The following is a 14,303-nucleotide window of genomic DNA, read 5'->3' on the forward strand; positions in this document are numbered from 1 at the left end:
TGAACAGCCAGCAGCCCATCATTCTTCAATTTTACAACCCATAAGAGCGATACACAATGCACCTTCTTGCCTTCTGTAAAATACCTCCTGTTCGAAAGTCGTGCTGTTGATCAAAGTCTACATGAAATGTTCTTGCCATTTCTGTCATGATTTCGAAAAGATCTGCTGCCTGAGACTTTAAATGTTGAAGAACTTTTAACTGTAGATCACAGTGTCCGAACAGTCACTGTTATCATTAGCCTTTTGTGTATCTTCTTTTACTCCATTTCCTGAACAACACCAGCTGATCACAGCATCGTTTTCTTCAAATTGAATCCCAGTGTGAAAAAATGCATAATTTCAAAGCTAAGCAACGTGTGCAAGATTGGAAGGAGAGTGCCAGTGGAGATAATTGGCTTGGATCAGTGATCTCTTGAGCATTAAGACATTCATTATCTGAAAGAAGCACGGAGATGATATTTTTGTCTCTATTTATCAGTGTGGAAAATAAGCAGGGAGTTGAGATCCTTTTGTCCATTCATCCTGCTATCTACAAAATCCTTCGCCTCTCAATGCCCAGCATCTTTCTTTCCAACTCCTTGCTCTGCAGGGAAGTCTTGGTTTCATTAATTCTCCGTGTTTGCAGCAAACATCTAATTCACCTGGCAGATCTGGCCTTGTCTTCCAGTTATCATACGTGCCATCGTGCTGACATCATGTTAGCAACTCAAGGTAAGCTGACTTATGTTCATGGAATGCATTCGAGCCTGTTTTCTAGATCAATATGTCGAGGAACTAACAAGGGAACAGGCTATTTTAGATCTAGTATTGTGTAATGAGACAGGGTTAATCAGTAATCTTATCGTAAATGATCCCATGGGGAAGAGTGATCATAATATGATAGAATTTCAGATTGAGTTTGAGAATGATGTCGTCAAGTCCGAAACTAGGGTCTTAAATTTAAACAACACCAATAACGGAGTTATGAGGGGTGAGTTGGCTGAGACGGTTTGTGAAATTAGATTAAAAATATGATGGTAGATAATCAATGGCGAACATTTAAATAAATAATTCATAATTTCTCAACAAAATTACATTCGCTTGAGGATTAAAAACACCACCGGAAAAGTGGAGAAATTAATAATGGAATTCGGGTAAAAGAGGCTGATATTTTTCCCCAAAAGAGTCGTAAGCCTGAGGATTAGGAGGGTTTTGGAAATCAGCAAAGGATGACCAAGAAATTGCTAAAATGGGAGAATATAGATAGAGGATAAACCAGCAGGAAATGTAAAAATGAATTGTAAGAGCTTCTACAAGGGAATTAGGGGTTACGGGACCGGGCAGGAAATTGGACATGAATTTAGATTTGAGGTTAGGATCAGATCAGCCATGATCTTATTGAATGGCGGAGCAGGCTCGAGGGGCCGATTGGCCTACTCCTGCTCCTATTTCTTATGTTATTATGTTCTTAAGAATGTTTAAAGGAAGAGATTAGCGTATGTAAACATGGGTCCTTGGAGACAGAGACAGGAGAATTTATATTGGAGAATAAGGAAATGGCAGAGACGTTAAACAAGTATTTTGTATCTGTCGTCATAGTAGAAGACACAAAAATCATACCAGAACTATTGGGGAACCAAAGTTCTAATGAGAGTGAGGAACCTAAAGCAATTAAGATTAGTAATGAAAAAGTACTGGAGGAATTAATGGGACTAAAAGCTGCCAAATTCATTGGCCCTGGTGGCCGACATCCTAGGGTTTTAAAAGAGGTGGCTGCAGAGATAATGGATGCATTGGTTTTATCTTCCAGAGTTCCCATGATTCTCGAAAGGTCCCCATGGATTGGAAGGTACCAAAAGTAACCCCGCTATTCAAGAAAGGAGGGAGAGAGGAAACAGGGAACGACAAGCCATTTAGCCTGACAATAGTAGGAGGGAAAATGTTCGAATCTATTGCTGGGGACTTGATAACAGGACACTTAGATAATCATAACATGATTAGGCACATGCAACACGGTTTTGTGAAAGGGAAATCGTGTTTGACAACTCTGTTAGAGGTTATGAGGGTGCAGATAGCAGGGTAGATAAGGGAGAACCAGTGGATATAGAATATTTGGATTTTCAAAAGGCATTCGATAAGGTGCCACACAAAAGTTTGTGAGACAAGATTAGGGCTCATGGGATAGTGGGTAATATATTAACATGGATTGAGGATTTGTTGATGTACATAAAATAGAAAGTCGGAATAAACAGGTCATTTTCGGGTTGGCAGGTTGTAACTAGTGGGGTGCCGTGAATATCAGTGCTTGGGCCTCAGATATTTACAATCGATATTAATGACTGAGATGAGGGGACCGAGTGTAATGTATCCAAGTTTGCTGACGATACAAAACTAGGTGGGAAAGTAAGCTGTGAGGAGGACGCAAAGAGGATGCAAAGTGATACAGACAGGTTAAGTGAGTGGGCCAGAAGTTGGCAGATGAATTATAATGTGGGGAAATGTGAGGTTATTCACTTTGGTAGGAAGAATATAAAAGCAGAATATCTTTTTAAAGGTGAGAGACTGCGAAATGTTGGTATTCAGAGGGATTTGTGTGCTCTTGCACACGGATCACAGAAAGTTAACATGCAGATGCAGCAAGCAATTAGAAAAGCAAATGGTATGTTGCCCTTTATTACGAGGTGGTTGGAGTACAAAGATAAGGAAGCCTTGCTGTAATTATATAGGGTTTGGTAAGACCACATCTGGAGTACTCTGTACAGTTTTGATCTCCTTACCTGCGGAACGATACACTTGCCTTAGAGTGGATGCAACAAAGGTTCACTCGATTGATTCCTGGGATGAGAGGGTTGTCTTGTGAGGAGAGATTGAGTAGAATGGGTCCATATTCTCTGGAGTTTTCAATGATCATTTGATCTCATTGAAACATATAAAATCCTTCGAGGGCTTGACGGGGTAGATGCTGGGATGCTGTTTCCCCTTGCTGGAGAGTCTAGAGCTAATGGTGATCATCTCAAGATAAGGGCCCGGCCATTCAGTACAGAGATGAGGAATAATTTCTTCACTGAGAAGGTTGTGAACTATTGGAATTCTCTACCCCAGAGGGCTGTGGATGCTGAGCCATTGAATAGATTCAAAACTGAGATAGATAGAATGCTGGACACGAAGGAACTCAAGGGATATGGGGACAGGTCGGGAAAGTGGAGTTGAGGTCGAAAATCAGCGATGACCTGATCAAATTGGCGAAGCAGGCTCGAGGGACTGGATGGCCAACTCTTGCTCCTTTCGCTGATTTTGGTCCGCTGGAAAAGCAGAACTTTTAAAAGTTTTTGCCTGAACAGGGACTTGAACCCTGGGCCCTCAGATCACTACCTGCTCTTAAAAGTCTGATGCTCTCCCGACTGAGCTATCCAGGCTCGCTGTTGGATTGGTTTCCATCATACAGATTCATGGTCGGACTCTGAATTACCCCTGTCGATGTCGAATTCGGGGGAGTATCCCTTTTATCGAATTTTCAGCAACGTATTGAGGAGAATCCTTGTTTCTGTTGAATATGATGTAAGAAACATGGACAGTGAACTCGTGATTTTGCAATTCTTCTTGTTTGTACAAAATGTCTTGTCATTCGTTAGCAGCAATTTAAAAAAATACTTTACCCAATGGCTCCAAAGCTAAACTTGTTCCACACGGGAGCTGGAAAACGCCTCTCGATCTTTCAGCCGATCAACAATTGAAAGCGGAATAATTTCACCCGTTGCACCGTGACACCAGGCAGCAGATTTGCCTCCCGAATTTTCCCTGCACGACACTTCAAACCGATCAATACCTGCTTCACTGAAAGAAGAATTGTGTGTTTGGTTCTTTCGATTTAAAGATGTCGTGCCGGCCGCTTTACCATTTCAGCTGTCGCCAATTGCCCCCTGTCCCTCCTTTTAACAAATAAACTCTCACCTGCTATTGCAAGACGGGAGGCCAGAGGAGCCTCAGTGCCCACATGGGGACATGAACCGGTTGTACCTTGAACTCCATTCAAAATGTTGAGCAGTTTCATCTACTTCAGATCGCGCTGGAGCTCACAACCCCAGCATTTCTCGAGCGTATAATTATTGTAGAAATAACGCGCGCTGACCGATTGCGCCACTGGAACCGCGCACGGTCTGTGTCACCAGTGCTCCCATCAAACAGCTTCATCCTCGGTCTCTCAATTATCGCTTCGTGATCTTTCCCACACAGAAGCCTCCAACCAAGAGGCGCTTCGTTAAACATCCGCAGTGACCGTTAAAAGCCGTGGCATCGGGAAAAAAAACCCAGACCATCAGAACTTTTAATTATATTGTTATTATTATTAACTTAAGGACAATTATTTTCATGCTAATTTGAGGAATTGGAGAAATTGGGAGCTGAAACTAAGAAACTCTCTCTGGGCTGTCGTTGATTGAAGAGACGGGCGTTATTTCATTTGAAAACCGAGGCTCGGAACTTTCTGATGGAGAAGTGTGACAGAAGATTGTGGTCAGTGGCAGTTGTCGGGGAGATCGAGAGGAGAGGGAGAAAAGTCAAAGTCACAGCTGTGACAGCTCAAGTGCTCCGCTTATCTGTAATATTTAAAAAGTAATGTACAGTACAGGACAAAGCGATTTAGTATCGGTTATCAAAAATATTAAAGTCCAGGGTTCAAAGGCGGATTCGTAAAAAGGGAACGGATTTAACCGCCAGACCGAAATCATTCCACATGAATCTGAAGCGTCTTGGGGAAAACGGCAGTGCGAACTGTTATGTTCGTGTCATGACTTGAAAGACCCTCCAATTACCGACAGTATCTTTGAACGAGTTGTGCAGCAAAACCGCGAGAGAAGCCGCTTTGCATTCGTCAAACGTGTTGGTGACGATATTGGGTTTGATCAGGGTCGATTTCAATTATTTGAAATCTCACCACGTGACCCGAAGATTGACCGCAGAATCGAGTTTTCCCTGTAAGTCCTGAATTGAAGGGAAAGGCGCAACAAGCAGGTCGGAGAAATGAAGAGCAGAAAATGTGGATGAAACTTGCACGAGTGAAAATCCCTGCATGTTGGAAGACTCAGTCCCCAGTGGTGGAGCCGATTGGGATTTCAAGCTGTTTCACAGCTCACACACACACCATTGGTACATGAAATCACCTTCAACAACTCGAATACATCATCACTTAATCTTCTGTACACAAGGAAATACAAACATTTTCTATTCAACTTGTCCGCATAATTTAAACATTTTAGCCCCGGTATAATTCTGGTGAATCCGCGCTGCAGCTCCTCCAAGGCCAATATATCCTCCCTGAGGTGTGGTGCCCAGAACTGAATGCAGGACTCGAACTGTGGTCTCATCAGAGTTTATATAACTGTAACATAACTTCCACCCCTTTGAATTCCAGCTCCCTTAAGACAAAGGCCAAATTTCCATTCGCCTTTTTAATTATTTTTTTGTGACTGTCCACTGACTTTTCATGATTTCTACACTTGGACCTGTAAACATCTTTCCTCCTCTACAGTTCCTAGTTTCTCACCAGTTGGAAAATATTCTCATCTATCTTGCTTAGGTCCAAAGTGGATGACCTCACACTTCCCAATATTGAAAGATTGAAGAGCCTACGGCTCTTTCCATAGAAAATAGAAGGCTGAGGGTGACATGAAATAGGACTTTAAGATTATGCAAGGGTTTGAGAAGTCAGAGGTGTTTGCAATTTTGTGGGGTGGAGTCCAAAATTGGGGCCATAAATATAAGATCGTCACATTAATCCAATATGGCATTCAAGAGAAACATATTTACAATGAGGCTCGCTACAATGTGCAACTCACTACCACAAGGAATAATTAAGGCGAAAAGCATGGATGCATTTGCAGGGAAGCGAGATAAACACAGGGAGGAGAAAGGAATATTCGAGTTTGCTCATTGGGTTAGATGAAGAGGGGTTGAAGGAGGCGCGTCTGCAGCATTAAAACCGGCATCGTCTAGTTGGGCCGAATTGTCTGTTTCTGTGATGTACATTCTATGTAATTCTATATAAGCTCCATCTGCCACAGTTTCACCAACTCACTTCATCTATCAATTTCGCTTTGCAACTTTATGCTCCCATCAACATTACTCACTGTGTCACCGAACTTGGTGTAGTCGACAAACTTGGATATATGGCTCTCGATTTCTTCATTTGCCTCATTTATACATATAGTAAAAAGCTGATGCCCCGGTACAGATCCCTGTGGGACATCATTAATCACATCCTGTCAATTTGAGCACAGATCCATTATCCCTACTCTCTGTCTCCTACCTCCAAACCAACTCATGTCAATAGGTTGCTTTAATTTCCATGTGATCTCATTTCTGTTAACAGTCTCTTATGTGGTCCCTTATCGATTGCCTCTGGAAGTCAATATACATATAACACCCATAGACACTGCATTATCTACCACATTATTACATCTTCAAGAAGTTCAACTTGTTTTGTTACACTTGACTTACCCTTTACAAATCCACGCCGGCTTCTCTGATCAATTCATATTCATCCAAGTGCTCAGTCACTCTTCCCTAATAACAGATACTGGTAACTGCCCGACAATAGGCGTCAGACTAATAGGTCTATAATTTCCTACTTTATCTCTCCTCCCATTCCTAAATAATGGAATGACATTGGCAAGTTTTCAATCCATGGAACAATTCCTGAAACAAGAGAGTTTAAACGATCATGACTGAAGCATGTACAATTTCCTCACCTACTCCATTTAATCCCCTGGGATGGTAAACATCAGGTCCTGGTGATTTGTCTATCTTTAATCCAATTATTTTCTCCAATACCATTATTTTACTTGGACTGAATCTCCTTGATTTATTTCTGGGCTCGATGAGGTCGGGATATAATTCTAGATTCGAGGTTCATACCCCGGAGAAATCCAAATTTCGCCCTCGAATTTTGATCTTGACTTGCGGTTCAAACTTTTGTAAAGAGGGAAAAGAAGTCCCCAAATCACTCCACCTGAAACTCAAGCGCTTTCAGATGAAGTTCAGTTCAAACAATCTGGACTTTAAAGGCACCTCAATGATCTGCACTTTCATTGAACGAGCTTTCATCTCACTGAAGCAGAGTTTGGCCGCTTTGTATCTGTGAGCATGTCGGTGACGAGGTTCGCTCTGATATGGGTCGCTTTCAATTTTGAAGATCTCGTCAAGTTCAGGGAAAAGAAACCGAGAATCGAATTGTCCCTGTAAGTGATGAATTGAAGGGATTGGTGCTCCAAGCAGATCTGGAAAATGCGCAGTGCGGTCGATCAGAAATTCCAAATCCACCCTCTCGCCACTCGGCGATCATATTAACTGAGCTTTACACTGGCCTTGTGTCACCGCGCTGAAATCGAGTATTTCTCCGGCACGTTTCTCTTAACTTCACAGTTGCTGGTTTAAGAGTGAAGACCGGCTCGTTGGATTTTCACTCCCGCAAGCTTCAACCATTCATTGTGGAAAAGTAAACTGACAGTGGACAGCTTTTATATTGGTCACTGCAGCCTCAAGGTTTCGCTCAGTGAATTACTGGTTTAGCAGGTGGACTCTTCACTTGTCTCGATGGTGCTATTGGTTGGATTGATTCGAGCCCTTATTTTATTTCTCCTGAGGATTCATCGCCTCAAAGTTCCAGGGTTTAATGTGTGTTTTGTCTGCAAGAAAATGTACCGTGATCATTGGCGGCTGAGCAGAGCTAATATTCCACCATTTACCATGTGGACTAAAAAAAAACCTTGTGATCGCAAAGCAGGCACATGAAACCTATAAAGGAATGGAACATTGGCTTCACGGAAATCACAATTCATCTTGACAGACAAGGTCCCGAAAGGCTAATTCTCTGTGACATGGAGATGAAAAGCAAAATGGTGGGGATTTTTGTCACAGCCCGATGCCTTTCGTGTTGTATCAATTGTCCATCTTTGCGTTATTTTCATCTTGATCGCATAACCAGTTAGGGCGTTCTTGTGATAAACGGCGACAATTGCCTGCTTTGATAAATTTAACAACGGCTGCACCAGATTCCTGGCATCGTAAACACTGAGCTTTTAATCCCACTCTTAAGATACAGTCTGTAAAATGATGAAATTTCATCACATGCAAAGCACAAAAATCAAAGATTCCAACCACTCGCTGTGTAAAGAAGTTTTTCCTCATATCACCTTTGGTTCTTTTGCCAATCACCTTAAATCTATGCCCTTTGGTTCATGTCCCTTCCGCCAATGGGAACAGTTTCACTCTATCTACTCTGTCTAGGCCCTTCATGATTTTGAATATCTCGATCAAATGTCCTCTCAGCCTTCTCAGTTCCAAGGTGAACAATCCCAGGTTCTCCAGTCTATCCATGTAATTTAAGTCCCTCATTGCTGGAATCATTCTAGTAAATCTCCTCTGCGCCCTCTCAAGGCCTTCACATCCTTCCAAAAGTGCACTGCCCAGAACTGGACCCAATACTCCATTTGTGGCCGAAATAGTATTTTATAAAGGTTCATCATGACTTCCTCTTTATAAAGCCCAGGACCCCGACTGCTTTTTAAACCGCTTTCTCAACCTGCCCTGCCACTTTCAACGATTTGCGCACATATACCCCCAGGTCCCTGTGTTCCTCTCACCCTTTTAGAATTCTGCTCTCTAGTTTATATTGCCTTTCCTCTTTTTTCACACCGAAATGCATCATCTCGCATTTTTCCGCGTTAAACTTCATCTGCCACGTGTCCGTCCATGTCACCAGCGTGTCCATATCCTATTCATGTCTATCCACCTCACTGTTCTCTACCCGTCCACGTTTTGTGTCATCTGCAAATATTGATATTGTACCATTTACTCCCAAGCCCAAGTAAATAATATATATCAAGAAAAGACGTTATCGCAGCACCGACCCCTATGGAACACCATTGCCCACCTCCCTCCAGTCCGAAAAACAACCGTTCACCACAACTCTCTGTTTCCTGTCATTTAGCCAGTTCTGTAACCATATTGTTTTTGCCCCCTGTGTTCCATGGGCTGCAATCTTGATCAATAGCCTACCACGTGACACTTGATCAAACGCTTTTTGAAAGTCCATATACACCACGTCAACTGCATTGACCTCATCTACCCTCTCTGTTACCTCATCAAACAACTTTATCAAGTTGGTAAAACACGATTTGCTTTTAACAAATCCGTGCTGGCATTCCCTAATCAATCCACACTCGTCCAAGTGACTGTTCATTCTGTCCCGGATTATCATTTCCAAAACTTTCCCCATCACCGAGGTTAAACTGACTGACCTATAGTCGCTCGGTTTATCTTTACACCCTTTTTTTTGAACAAGGTTGTAACCTTTGCAATTCTCCAGTCCTCTGGCACCATCCTCATATATAAGGATGTCTGGAAGATTATGGCCAGTACCTCTGCAATTTTCCCCTTTACTTCCCTCAGCATCCTAGGTTGCATCACATCCGGACCAGTTGACTTATCTATTTTAAGTACAGCAAGCCTTTCTAGTACCTCTTCTTTCTCATTTTTTAGCCCATCCAGAATCTTAACTATATCTTACTTTACCTAGAATCTGGCAGCATCTTCTTCCTTGGTAAAGACCAATGCACAGTACTCATTTTGTACCTCTGCCATGCCCACTGCCTCCATGAGTAGATCTCCTTGATGGTCCCGAATCGTCCCCAACCCTCCTCTTACTACCCGTTTACTGTTAACTTGTCTGTAGAATACTTTTTGATTCCCTTTTATGTTTTCCGCTTTCTTATGCTCTCTCTTTGCCCCTCTTATTTCCTTTTTCACTTCCCCTCTGATCTTTCTCTATTGTCTCTGGTTGGCACTTGTATTATCAACCTGACACCTGTCATACGCCACTTTTCCCCCCTTCATCTTACTCTCTATCTCTCTTATTATCCATGGAGCTCTGGCTTTAGTTCCCCTACCTTTCTACCTCGTTGGAATGTACCTTCTCTCTACCCGAATCATCTTTTTAAAAGCCGCCCACTGTCCAATTATAGTTTTGTCAGACAATGTTGGATTCCAATTTACCGGGGCCAGATCTGTTCTCATCCCACTGAAATTGGCCCTCCTCCAATTGAGTATTTTTACTTTAGAGTTGACAGAGTCCATTTCCATAGCTATTCTAATCCTTATGAAACTGATCGCTGCTCCCTAAATGCTCCCCCACTGACACTTGCTCCACTTGGCCCGCCTCATTCCTTTGAACCAAGTCCAGCAATGCCTCCTTCCTCAGTGGGCCAGAAACGTACTGGTCGAGAATGTTATCCTGAACACATTTCAAAAATTCTTCCCCTTCTTTGTGCCTTGTATTATTGTTATCTCAGTCCACATGAGGATATTGGAAATCCCCGGTTATTAATACTCTATGGCTTTTGCACCTCTCTGTAATTTCCCTGCAAATTTGTTCCTCGATATCCGTCCCACCAGCTGTTGGCCAATAGAATACACCAAGTAGTGTAATCGCACCTCTATTGTTCCTTAACTCGAACTCAGTACCCAGGAGAAATTCCCTCGTTCCTGAGCACTTTGTATTAAGCAGAAGTTAGCAGCAATCAGTGTTTGTAGTGGGACTGAGAAATGCATGAACAGGCGGCACCCTGTAAAACAGAGCTCCAAGTATCGGTTTAAATAAAGTCCTGAACTGACAGGGCGGAGGGCAGATGAGGATTGAATTAAATCCCAATTTACAGAATCTAAACAAGGTTTAAATAAGTGAACCTGTCAGGAGTGGGATTCCTGAGCTTGTGTGTGAGCAGAAACTGGATTGGTCCCGTTCTGTGAAGAAAGAATGGCAGGCGGCTCCCAGTGAGGGCTCAGGCCGGGACTGGCAGCTCTCCGCTGGGAACGGCTGGATTCGAGAGCGGGGCTCCTGCGCTGTTGCTGTTGCTGCTTCCGCCTCTTCGAGTCCCTGTGGCGGTCGGTACCGATCTCCCTCCTATGGATCCGGATCCAGCTGCTTGCTGTAGACCTCGTGGCGCAACGGTAGCGCGTTTGACTCCAGATCAGAAGGATGCGTGTTCGAATCATGTCGGGGTCATTGCATTTTCGCAACGTTTCAGCGTCACTCTGTTTTATCGCGGGGCAGTCTTTCAGGGATGGTCTGTTCACTGCATGGAAAATAATATTTATCACAGAATGAACACACCACAGAAGGAGGCCATTCGACCCATCAATTCCTTACCTGCCTTTTGTAAGAACAATCCCATTGGCCCCATTCCCCGTCCCTTTCCCCGTGGCCCTGCATTTTCCCCTTCAAGTATTTATCAAATTCTTTTTGAAAGCCACGATTGAATCTGCTTCCACCAGCCTTTCAGGCAGCGCATTCCAGATCATAACTATTCGCTGGGTAAAAAAGAATTTCCTCATGTCTCCTTTGGTTCTTTTGCCAATCACCACAAATCTGTGTCCTCTTGTTCCCGACACTTCCGTCAATAGGAACAGCTTCTCTTTATTAACATTATCTGAACCCTTTATGACTTTGAACACTTCCATCAAATCTCCTCTGAACCTTCTCTGTTCTTAGCAGAACAACCCCAGCCCGGCGTAAATGCGGTCAATTAGCTCCAATGTATTTATTTAGGCATTAAACAAAACGTGAAAGACTGGCAAGGCGATTTGCGAACGAAGCTCACTGCTTTAAGACAATAAATCTAATCGCTGTGTGGGCGCTGGGTTCAATTCCAACCACTGATAGAATTTCCGGCAATGTTCATTTTGACCTGTTCGCAGAAAACCCGCTTGTCGTGCGATGGGGCAGAGGATGTGAAAGAAGCTGAAAGTGAAAGTGCAGATATTAGTTTGATCACAGTGACTGGATACGTTTCCACAGGTAAGGGCCTCTTACAATTAAGATTCTTTCCAGCAGAGTGGGACAGGTGATCAAAGTGACCGGACTCTCGCGGCGCAATCAGTCAGTGCGCGGTCCTTACATGACAGTACTTGATCGGGAAAGGCAAGATTGTTAATTCGAGTCTCTGCTAAGTCAAACAATCATTTTGATTGTGAACATTTCGACCAGAGTTGAAGGTATAATTGGTGTGTTCCAAAATGCATCTACTTATTTGAATTGCCATGTGGTTCCCCCGGACTACTCTGTTGCAAAGTTTAGTATTTTTTTTTATTCGTTCATGGGATGTGGGCGTCGCTGCCGAGGCCAGCATTTATTGCCCATCCCTAATTGCCCTCGAGAAGGTGGTGATGAGCCGCCTTGTTGAACCGCTGCAGTCCGTGTGGTGACGGTTCTCCCACAGTGCTGTTAGGAAGGGAGTTCCAGGATATTGACCCAGCGACGATGAAGGAACGGCGTTAGATTTCCAAGTCGCGATGGTGTGTGACTTGGAGGGGAACGTACAGGTGGTGTTGATCCCATGTGCCTGCTGCTCTTGTCCTTCCAGGTGGTAGAGGTCGCGGGTTTGGGAGGTGCTGTCGAAGAAGCCTTGGCGAGTTGCTGCAGTGCATCATGTGGATGGTACACACTGCAGCCATTGTGCGCCGGTGGTGAAGGGAGTGAATGTTAAGGCTGGTAGATGGGGTGCCAATCAAGCGGGCTGCTTTGTCCTGGATGGTGTCGAGCTTCTTGAGTGTTGTTGGAGCTGCACTCATCCAATCAAGTGGAGACTATTCATTCACACTCCTGACTTGTGCCTTGTAGATGGTGGAAGGACTTTGGGGAGTCAGGAGGTGAGTCACTCGCCGCAGAATACCCAGCCTCTGACCTGCTGTTTTAGCCACAGTATTTAATTGGCTGGTCCAGTTTATTTTCTGGTAAATGGTGACCCCCAGGATGTTGATGGTGGGGGATTCGGCGATGGTAATGTCATTGAATGTCAAGGAGAGGTGCTTAGACTCTCTCTTGTTGGAGATGGTCATTGCCTGGCACTTGTCTGGCGCGGATGTTAGTTGCCACTTATGAGCCCAAGCCTGGATGTTGCCCAGGTCTTGCTGCATGCGGGCTCGGACTGCTTCATTATTTGAGGGGTTGCAAATGAAACTGAACACTGTGCAATCATCAGCGAACATCCCTATTTCTGACCTTATGATGGAGGGAAGGTCATTGATGAAGCAGTTGAAGATGGTTGGGCCTAGGACACTGCCTTGAGGAACTCCTGCAGCAATGTCCTGGGGCTGAGATGATTGGCCTCCAACAACCACTACCATCTTCCTTTGCGCTAGGTATGACTCCAGCCACTGGAGATTTTTCCCCCTGATTCCCATTGACTTCAATTTTACTAGGGCTCCTTGGTGCCAGACTCGTTCAAATGCTGCCTTGATGTCAAGGGCAGTCACTCTCACCTCACCTCTGGAATCCAGCTCTTTTGTCCATGTTTGGACCAAGGCTGCAATGATGTCTGGAGTCGAGTGGTCCTGGCGGAACCCAAACTGAGCATCGGTGAGCAGGTTATTGGTGAGTAAGTGCCGCTTGATAGCACTGTCGACGACACCTTCCATCACTTTGCTGATGATTGAGAGTAGACTGATGGGGCGGTAATTGGCCGGATTGGATTTGTCCTGTGTTTTGTGGACAGGACATATCTGGGCAATTTTCCACAATGTCGGGTAGATGCCAGTGTTGTAGCTGTACCGGAACAGCTTGGCTAGAGGCGCAGCTAGTTCTGGAGCACAAATCTTCAGCACTACAGCTGGGATGTTGTCGAGGCCCATAGCCTTTGCTGTATCCAGTGCACTCAGCCGTTTTTTGATATCACGTGGAGTGAATCGAATTGGCTGAAGACTGGCTTCTGTGATGGTGGGGATATCGGGAGGAGGCCGAGATGGATCATCCACTCGGCACTTCTGGTTGAAGATGGTTGCTAACGCTTCAGCCTTGTCTTTTGCACTCACGTGCTGGACTCCGCCATCATTGAGGATGGGGATGTTGGCAGAGCCTCCTCCTCCCGTTAGTTGTTTAATTGTCCACCACCATTCACGACTGGATGTGGCAGGACTGCAGAGCTTTGATCTGATCCGCTGGTTGTGGAATCGCTTAGCTCTGTCGAGCATGTTGCTTCCGCTGTTTAGCACGTATGTAGTCCTGAGTTGTAGCTTAACAGGTTGGCACCTCATTTTTAGGTACGCCTGGTGCTGCTCTTGGCATGCTCTTCTACACTCCTCATTGAACCAGGGTTGATCTCCTGGCTTGTTGGTAATGATAGAGTGAGGAATATGCCGGGCCATGAGGTTACAGATTGTGCTGGAATACAAATCTGCTGCTGCTGATGCCCAGTTTTGAGCTGCCAGATCTGTTCTGAATCTATCCCATTTCGCACGGTGGTCGTGCCACACAACACGTTGGATGGTCTCCT

General features: G+C 44.4%; 2 non-coding genes across 2 annotated transcripts; one reads left to right on the forward strand and one right to left on the reverse strand.

Moving 5' to 3' along the window:
* Window positions 1-3,309: 3,309 nt before the first annotated feature.
* trnak-uuu (transfer RNA lysine (anticodon UUU)) lies at window positions 3,310-3,395 on the reverse strand. Its single transcript is given in 2 exon segments — window positions 3,310-3,345; window positions 3,359-3,395. It is a non-coding gene; the product is annotated as a tRNA-Lys (tRNA).
* A 7,571-nt stretch (window positions 3,396-10,966) lies between these two features.
* trnaw-cca (transfer RNA tryptophan (anticodon CCA)) lies at window positions 10,967-11,038 on the forward strand. Its single transcript has one exon. It is a non-coding gene; the product is annotated as a tRNA-Trp (tRNA).
* Window positions 11,039-14,303: the final 3,265 nt, after the last annotated feature.

Source organism: Heptranchias perlo, chromosome 20 (genome assembly GCF_035084215.1).
Source record: "Heptranchias perlo isolate sHepPer1 chromosome 20, sHepPer1.hap1, whole genome shotgun sequence".
NCBI classification, from domain to species: domain Eukaryota; kingdom Metazoa; phylum Chordata; class Chondrichthyes; order Hexanchiformes; family Hexanchidae; genus Heptranchias; species Heptranchias perlo.